Source organism: Chenopodium quinoa, unplaced genomic scaffold (assembly GCF_001683475.1).
Source record: "Chenopodium quinoa cultivar QQ74 unplaced genomic scaffold, ASM168347v1, whole genome shotgun sequence".
In the NCBI taxonomy this organism is placed as follows: Eukaryota; Viridiplantae; Streptophyta; class Magnoliopsida; order Caryophyllales; family Amaranthaceae; genus Chenopodium; species Chenopodium quinoa.
In genome coordinates, this window is record NW_018744626.1 from 2,027,266 (window position 1) to 2,037,219 (window position 9,954).

Consider the following 9,954-nt stretch of genomic DNA (forward strand, 5'->3'; position numbering starts at 1 on the left):
CATAAAAAGCGTGATCAAGAAATAAAAATAAATATATCAAGCAACATAATAATAATCAAAATAATCAAAATCATAATAATAATAATCATCATAATAATAATTATAACAATTATAATCATAAATCATAAAAATAATCATAATAATGTTAAACCATAATAATAGCAAGATCCTAGGCATGATACTAACAAGATTAATAACAAACCCTAGCATGTCACTAAACAATAAAGATCAAATATGTAGCCCTAACATGATACTAACAATCATAAATATTAGGAAGAACATAAAAGGCATCATACTTTTAATCATACTTAATATTAAAGTTACACTAGACATGATACTGGGAATCATAAAACATCCTAGACATGAAATCTATATCATAATAACAATGTAAACAATTAAAGTACTTACTTGGATGCCTCGTACCTCTTTCTAATAACAAAATACACACGTTAGTAACTTCAAGGAAAATAATAATTGAAAAAACAATTAAATTAAATAATTGAAAGAGAGATTTGAGACCAAACCCTCAGAAATTAAACCTTTAACGTCTAGGGCGAAGACAACTTCGAATTTGGCTAGGTGTTTTTAAGTCTAATGAATGTGGAATTTTGTATTTGAGAGAAGGCTAGTTTAGAAAAGAGAGAGAGAGAGAGTAATCAAGAGAATCTTGATGAGAGTTGGTGAATGAAAACAGAGTTTTTAGAAAGCTATTTATAGAGAAAATCAACCAAAAAGATAAAAAAACCTAAACAGAGTTCTGACGCGTAAAACCAGGTTAGCGCCAGACGCTGACGTTAGCGCCAGACGCCAAGCTTTGCGTCAGGCGCTAATGCTGGCGTTTGGCGCTGACTAATTTTTTGACGTGTTTTCTTAAAATCAGATAGAAATTGCCGTACAGGAGGATAAAATTGTATTTTCCTCAAAAACGTTCTTTTATTCTGATTAAAACTCTAAAAAGTCAACAAAAGTCAATTTATCAATGCTAATCGAATTAGGAATGAAAAGAACCTTCTAGAAGAATCTAGAAGACTAAAACCATTCCTAATTGCATTAGGAATGATAAATCTATATTAGGCCCTCCTCTTGATCATTGGGCCGCATATAAGGTTCAAACCAGGCCCAGTTCAGTAATTTGGCCATAACTTCCTCAATATTCATCGGAATTGGGCTTATAATATATCGTTGGAAAAGCTCTTTTCAAGCCCCATCCAACTACACTACTATTGGACCCATATCATGGACCAACCAAACTGTAAAAAATAGAGAGAATAGAAAAGAAATTAAAACTTTCCGCAACACTAAACTTTCCACACTTTCACTTCATTTGATTATGATTCGACGTGAAAGGTACTCATCACTGGATTTAGTTTTGGGAAGACATAAATGGGTGTCTACAGAAGCCCCCACTTTGACTGAGTTTGGAGAAACGCAAGTTTCGAAAACAAAAGTCAAAGTAGCGATAGGGATGGAGAATGATTCAGAACGTTCTGCGATCCTAAATCATTCTTGTAACGCAGATACCTGCAAACTAGCGTTAGTTAAACAGATAAAAGAGTTAAGAAACGCGTATCTTGCACTGTCGAGCACACGTCTCTAGAGGTAACCGATTTGTTGTGACGATCTTCCGCAAGCTAGAGAATACTGCCTGAAGACTGCTACGCTTGTAACTGCCTCCAATTTCCGATGTGATAGTCTTCGAAAAGATCACTGCTTGTTGATCCTTAATGCTGCTATGCCAGTACGTCGGCGCTTTGCTGCTTGTGAACCAGTATGTCGGTGCTTTTGCTGTGATGACAATGCTCTTTTCTTAGGGAATAGTTGCCAACACAACTCTCTTGTATGATGTATGACAATCCGATTTAGGGAAAGTTGTCAATGCTTTGTAACAATCCATCCTTGGAAATTTTGCTACGATGAAGCGACAATCCGTATCTCGGAAAATTTGCCAAAATCCAATTTTTGGGAAAAGTTGGCAATGCTTCGTAACAATCTGTTATAAGAACTTTGCTACAATCGACAATCCACATCTTGGAATATAACTCTTGAAAGCAATCCACCTTGGAAATTTGCCAATGCTATGCGAAAATCCTTTTAGGAAAATATTGCCACTATTGACAATCCGCTTCTTAGAACATTTGCAAAAAAGAGTCGACCGACAATCCACTTCGGGAAAATTTGCCACTTGCTGAAATGAATGACAATCCACGTTGAGGAACTTTTGCCGAAATTTATGATGAGTAGAGACCTACGACAATCCTTTGAGAAATTTTGCCATAGGGAACTGGGTGTATGACAATCCAATCTCGGAAAACTTGCCAGCGATGACAATCTGAATTTGGAAAAATTGACAAATAGAGAAGGAGCGCGACAATACACGCTTGGAAACTTTGCCATAGATGACAATATAATCTTGGAAAAAATTGTCATTGAAGAAGATGCACGACAATCCATGTTTTGGAAATATTGTCAGTTGGAGATGACAATCCAATCTTGGAAAAATTGTCGTTTAAGAAGAATGCGTGACAATCCGTATTTGGAAATATTGTCGTTTAAGTGCATGCTTTTAATCCGATACGTTGGTGCTTGTAATGAGCCAGTGTTTTAGGCGCTTAAGCTATGTGAGACGATTTTTTGTCAGATCAATCACTTACTACGATTGTAATCGAGCCAACTACTAATCATGTCAATTTGCTTATAGGGCTAACTAGCGTACCAAGGAACCCGAAATTGCTGTATGAGGTCGAAATAGCCGTTCTGAGAGGCTTCGAGCTCTATCGCTGCTGAAATATCTCTGGCGTCAAGAATTGGCTCTGTCGCCAGACACTGGGATCTAGAGTCAGGCGCTGAACTTTGTTGCCAGACGCCAGATGTTGTTGCCTGACGACAGCCTTGTCGTCTGGTGCTGGAGTCGGGTCTTCCCTACTCTGCTCTTGCTGCTGCTGTTGCTCGGTTTCGCTTCGAACTTTGAACTTGGTCATTTCCTTTCAATCAAATCCGCTCAAATCTTTTGTAAATTAAAGCTCTTCATCTCTAATTTACCGATCTATGTAACTCCTCTTATCTTGGATGAATCTCCTGTGTCATATTCGCGGTTTTTTTTTCGGAAAAAAAAAATCCGGGAATGTCCTTGCTTGCCGGGATGCACCTGTATTTATATCTTTGACTATATGACTTTACTTATCTTTCTTTAGGGTTGACCTAAGACTTAGTGTTGCTTGACTCATTGACTTGTCGTAATTCAAGGTATGAACTTGACTCGTTGTGATTGATTCGAGGTTGACTCGACTCAAAGTGTTTGACACATGTGTTAGACTCAAACCAAGGTGATATGACACACATGACTCAATGTGTACATGACTCGTGTGTGCATTGTAATGTGATCGTGCGACTCGAAAATGCAAAAAAGCAAAAAATTTCCGTCATTTTTGTGGAGGGTACCGACTTTCTCCCGAAAAAGAAAGACGCGAAAAAAGAATCGAAGTTTTTGAATGCATGTTGAATGAGCTTAGTCAAATGTTGTTTGATACTATCTCTCAAGGTGCAAGGATTAATCCATCCTAGGCTATCTCAATGGTTGACTCAATGATGAAAGTATTAGGGTAACTTAGGCACGGAGGCTAAGCACTTCATACTTCGTGATGCAATGACAATTATGATTGATGATGATATGACAAGGCATGCTTCAGCGTTGTGTTAAGATTTCATGACAAAGGGTTCCTAAGGGAAAGTATATATGGTCATGTATCTGTGCGGTGTGTGAAAGTGATTCTAAAGTTAGGCTGCAAGGGCTAAGTGTGTAGAAAGATATTATTTTTAGAAGAGTCAAATAATGGTGACTCTTAGGCTAGGCAAGCTAATGATGTAAGGATCAAGCCCCCAAGTCTAGCTCTAAATAAAAAGGGATGAGCATAGGGGATTGTAGGGAATAAATTTCAAGCTTTAATCCCACTAGCTTGAACCCTACTGTGATCATACACTAAAGTACGGTGGCGTCCAAAACGGAAGGAGATAGAGCAAAAGAGTCGCCAACAAGTTTATTCTGATCGTCAACTCCATAAGGTCTAGAACCAAATAAAGTTTCGGGGATGAAGGTACAAATCAAACCTAAAAGAGATTGAACCTGCCCTAATAATAGGCCTCTACTTTATTCTGATCGTATTCATGTGCGCTTTCTGATTAATATACAATCAATAGATTAACCCTAAACCTGTTTAATCTATGTTGGTTGAATATTAATGCACAAATAAATCTATTATTGGCGATCACTTGAAATTATAATCATATTTAACCCTAAACAAGATTATTAATGATCTTATTAAGCATGATTACAAGTACAAATTCCCTTTAAACATGCATAAAAGGCGTGATCAAGCAATATAATAAATAAATATCAAGCAACATAATAACAATCATAACAACAAAATTATAATCATCATAAATAAAATAATCATCATCAAAATAACAATAATAATAATATTCACAATCATCATAACGATTATAATCATAATCATATTCATGTTAATATTAAAGCATAATAATAATAGCAAGATCCTAGGCATGATACTAAAACGATTAATAACAAACCCTAGCATGTCATTAAGCAATAAAAATTAAATCTTTAACCCTAACATGATACTAACATCAATAAATATTAGGAATAACATAAAAGGCATCATAACAATCATATTTAATATTAAAATTACCATAGACATGATACTAGGAATATCATAATAACAATAGAAACATAATTTCTACATCATAATATCAATAAAACCATTAAAAACCATTAAAGCACTTACTTTGATGCCTCGTACCTCTTTCTAATAACAAAATACACACGTTAGTAACTTCAAGGAAAATAATAAACAAACAATTAAATTAAATAATTGTAAGAGAGATTTGGGACCAAACCCTCAGAAATTAAACCTTTCACGTCTAGGGCAAAGGCAACTTCGAATATGGCTAGGTGTTTCTAAGTCTTGTGAATGCGGAATTTTGTATGAAAAAACAAAGTTTAGTAAAGAGAGAAAGATGAATGAGAGAGTTGATGAATGATTGTAGACGAATGCTAATTAAAACTGATAATTCGTGAGAATTGGTGATAAAACGGAGTTTTTAATACGTTATTTATAGAGAAAATCAGCCAAAAAGATAAAATAACAAAACAGAGTCTGACGCACAAAAAACAGAGCTGGCGCAAACCCAGGCTAACTGGCGCTAGGCACCAACACTAGCGCCAGGCGCCAATGGCTAGCGCCAGGCGCCAAGCCTGATTTTAACGCGTTTTCGAAAATCAGATAAGTTTGCCGTACTGGAGGATAAAATCATATAATTTCCTCGAAAATTCTATTTGATTTTAATTAAAATTCTGAAAAGTCAAAAGTCAATTTATCAATGCTAATTGAATTAGGAAAGAAAAGAACCTTCTAGAAGAATCTAGAAGGCTAAAACCATTCCTAATTGCATTAGGAATGATAAATCATATTAGGCCCTCCTCTAGATCATTGGGCCGCATATAAAGCTCAAACTGGCCCAGTTTGGTAAATTGGCCATAATTTCCTCAATATTCATCGGAATTGGGCTTATAATATATCGTTGGAAAGCTCTTGTCAAGCCCTATCCAACTACACTACTATTGGACCCATATCATGGACCAACCAAACTGTATTTGTTGTTTTCTTCAAATAAGTTTTCAAAAATAGAGAGAAAAGAAATAAAAAACTATCCGCAACACTAGACTTTCCACACTTTCGCTTCATTCGATTATGATTCGACGTGAGAGGTACTCATCACCGGGTTTGGTTTTGGGGAGACACAAATAGGTGTCTACAGAAGCCCCTACTTTGACTGAGTTTGGAGAAACGCGAGTTTCGAAAACAAAAGTCAAAGTATCGATAGGGACAGAGAATGATTCAAAACGTTTTGCGATCCTAAACCACTCTTGTAACGCCGATACCTGCAAACTAACGTTAGTTAAACAGATAAAAGAGTTAAGAAACGCGTATCTTGCACCGCCGAGCACACGTCTTTGAAAGTAATCGATTGTTGCCGTATCCTTGTTGTTTTGATGACCTTCTTCAAGCTAGAGAACGCCATCCCGCTTGAAAACTGCTACGCCTGTAACTGCTTCTAAATTAGAAGATTGCTTCGCCTGAAACGATCCTCCTCCGGTATGATAATATTCCACGTCCAAGGGAATACCATCGAAGATTATTTCTCTCGAGACAATCCTCATCCGCATTGATAATATTCCACGTCCAAGGGAATACTATCAAAGATTACTTCTCTCGAAACAATCCTCATCCGCATTGATAATATTCCACGTCCAAGGGAATATTATCGAAGATTATTTCTCTTGAAATTGATTAGGGGATTTTTCCCCACCAATCACCATCTGACAAGTGGACCAATCAGGTTCCGCCATGTGTCCGTCACATGGGCCAATAGGAGCCTGCCACGTGTCAAGCAATGATCCGTCCACTATGGACCAATTACGACACGACACGTGTCCTTCCCATGACACCTGGGATAACCGATCACCTAGGCCCAACTTCCGAGGGAAGCCCAATCAGCCCAAGGTTAACCTAAACCTAGATTGGCACGTTTCTCGAGGTTATAAATACCTCCCTTAATCCTCATTAAGAGAGATTACGCAAAAAACGCAGATTACACACATTAAACACTCTCACCTAGAGAGACCCAATCACTTTAATTTCCGCATTAATTACTCCTTAATCAAGTACTAACTTGACCGTCGGAGGCGGATCTCCAATCATCCGGAGCATCCGTTTGTTTTGCAGGTACAGGCGTCCGGTTCCAGTCTCGGAATTGTAACTCTCCCGCAGGACATCAGAAAACCCAGAAACATCTTGGCGCCGTCTGTGGGGAGAGTACTTCTGAGATGGCATCCACGTTTGTACCGGCTCGTGAAGAGAGACGTCCCCTGGACGACCCTCTTGTTCAGTCGGACCACGATACTGAGAATGAATTTAAAGTTGAAGCTCACACAGCTTCAGACGGGACCCTAAGGGCCCGACGTACCCGTCATACCGAAAGGAGGGAACGGGAACCTCTTCAAACTGGAAGCGAGCCAGCAGGCGCACCGCCTGTTCGGCAGCAACCGACTGATGGGTCTGCTCCCATCACAAGGAACGAACTCATGACCTTCATGAGGGACTTCAAGGGAGAAATTCAAGAGTTGATCAACAAGAAGCCGCCTGCTCTGGACAAGGAGCAGTCGGCTAAGAAACCCTCCACTTCACGGAAGAGGAAGCCAGTTCAAGGGCGAGAGGCGACCCCTCATCCTAAATCTAGGAAGTGGGAGCCACCTGCCCTTGATTTCACAAAATACCGTTTTCCTACTCCAGGAAATAGGAAACCTGTTCGTCATATTCAGGCGGACGGGTCGAGGAAAACATACACAGACGCTCGGCTACTGCTAGAGCAGAAGAAGAGTGACCGATTGTCAGAGTCGGTCTCTACTTCAAACTTCCAAGACAGTCTGCGAAATACCTCGATGAGGCATACTGAGTCGTATCATGAGAGTCAGTCAGGCGGCACCTCCCGTCAGTCCGGCTTTCATAGCGACCAGGCGGTACCAAACTTACCGTTTGTACCGCAACAACAGTATTTTTTACAGCCACCTCCGTTTGGTGGACATGCAGCAAAAAATGTCCAACCTATGGACTGGAAGCTACGGTTGCTTAGACTTGGTGAACAGCCTTCGGCCTTCTCCAAGGAAATTACTGAAGGCGCTCAACCGGCCAAAGTGAAAAATGTATTAGTAGGCGCCTATGACGGCACTACTAACCCAGAAGACCATCTGATGGCATTCACCAACCTGATGTACCTTCAAGGGTTGGATGATCCCACTTGGTGCAAGTGTTTCCCAACGACTCTCAAAGGAATCGCACAACAATGGTTCGGCAACCTGCCGACTGTTTGTGTAAATAACTTCAAGACGCTTGCTTACTTATTCACCTCCAACTTCGCCATGAACATCCCTGCGAAGAAGAAGACCCTTGATTTAGGAACAATTCAGCAGGGCGAGAAGGAGGGGCTTCGTTCTTACATCAGGCGGTTTAACCTGATGAGAATACAGATTCAAGGGTTACCGGATGAAGTAGCCTATACTGACTTTTTCAGAGGTCTCAAAGACGGGTCGACCTTCAAATTTGATTTGGTCCGAAAGAGGGTGGCGACTCTTCAACAGGCCTTGATTGAAGCGGAAGCCTATATACAGGCAACTGATCTTTGTAGTACGGTAAAACAGTCAGACGGGAAAAGGTCCGACAAAAGAGAAGGACGACAGAAGCAGTCGTCAAACAAAGACAAGAAGAGAAAAGAGGTCTGGGCAACTGATTCCTCTAAACAGCCGTCCCAGAAGAAGAAAAAAGAATTCAAACCATACTCCTCAAAGTATGTGTTTAACAAGGATAGCCAATTTATCCTAAAGGAAATCAAGGGACGAATCTCAATTGAGAAACCGGTCCCCATGAAGGGTTCTGCAAACAATCGGAACCAAGAAAAATTCTGTGATTATCATAAAGATGTTGGTCATCACACCAATGAATGCATCAGTCTCATGCGGTATCTGGACCGCCTAGCTGAGCAAGGTGATCTTGACACTTATGTCAAGAAATCTACGGGGAACACTTCCTCGAAAAAGCAGTCGACCAAAAAGAATCAACAGGCCGACAGCTCCGATACAGATGATGCAGTCGTCTACACCATTGCAGGCGGCTTCTCAAGAGGCGGCCCCACTATTAGGGGCAACAAAGACAATATCAGACGGTTAGATGTAAATTCCGTTCACCAAGAACGACCCTCCAAATATTCATTTCCTGAGATTGTCATCACTGAAGAAGATCTAGGAGGGTAAGAGGGCCGCATGACGACCCTATCGTTATCGAATGTAAAGTGGCCAACCAGAGAGTTGGCCGAATCCTCATAGATACCGGAAGCTCCTCAGATCTAATCAGTAGCAAATGTCTGTCGAAACTAAAATATCAGACTGATTGCATACATCCGGCATCCCACCCTTTAGTAGGGTTTGGAGGAGGAGTCGTCCACCCAGTGGGACGAGTGGATTTACCCATCCGCCTGGGCGAAAAAGGGGAAGGACGACACATGGTAGTCCGGTTCCTGGTAGTAGAAGAACTCTCGGCCTACAACACGATTCTGGGACGACCAACCCTGAATAATTCCAAGGCTGTTATAATCCCATCTCTTATGTTGCTCAAGTTTGAGAGGGATAATGGAACAGTCGGATCCCTAAGGGGAGATCAGAGGATGGCCCGAGAGTGCTATCTCTCGGATGTCAAGCCCACTGTTATGGCCACTGGGTCGAGTGGTGGAAAAAATAGACCTTGACAATGTCAAGGAGAGTGTGCCTGTTCAAGAAGCAGGCGGCAAGAAGAGAAAGGCATCCCAGACAGGGGCCGTAAGAAAAGACAGAAAATAGCAATCATTAGCAGAGGAGCGGTCGGATGAATTCCACCCTCAGCAGCTGGTGAGCATACGGACCTGATGTTAGATGACTCGCGTCATGACAGAACAATCAAGGTTGGGACGACTGCTCTAAGGGACCTGGGTGACGACTTTCACAAACTATTGAAAGAATACAAGGACATCTTTGCATTCGAAGTCCATGAAATGCCAGGCATTAGTCCTGATCTGGCGGTACATAAACTGGCCGTGGATCCGAAAAAGAAGCCGGTACGGCAGAAGAAGCAGAACCATGGCGAAGAAAGAAGTCAGGCGGCAGCCGCCGAAGTTAAAAAATTACTTGATGCAGGGTTCATTCGGCAATGTTACTTCCCAGACTGGGTTGCAAATGTGGTGCTTGTTAAAAAGCCGAATGGCACCTGGCGAATGTGTGTAGATTACACAGACTTAAACAAGGCGTGCCCCAAAGACAGTTACCCTCTGCCTAAAATTGATAACCTGGTCGAC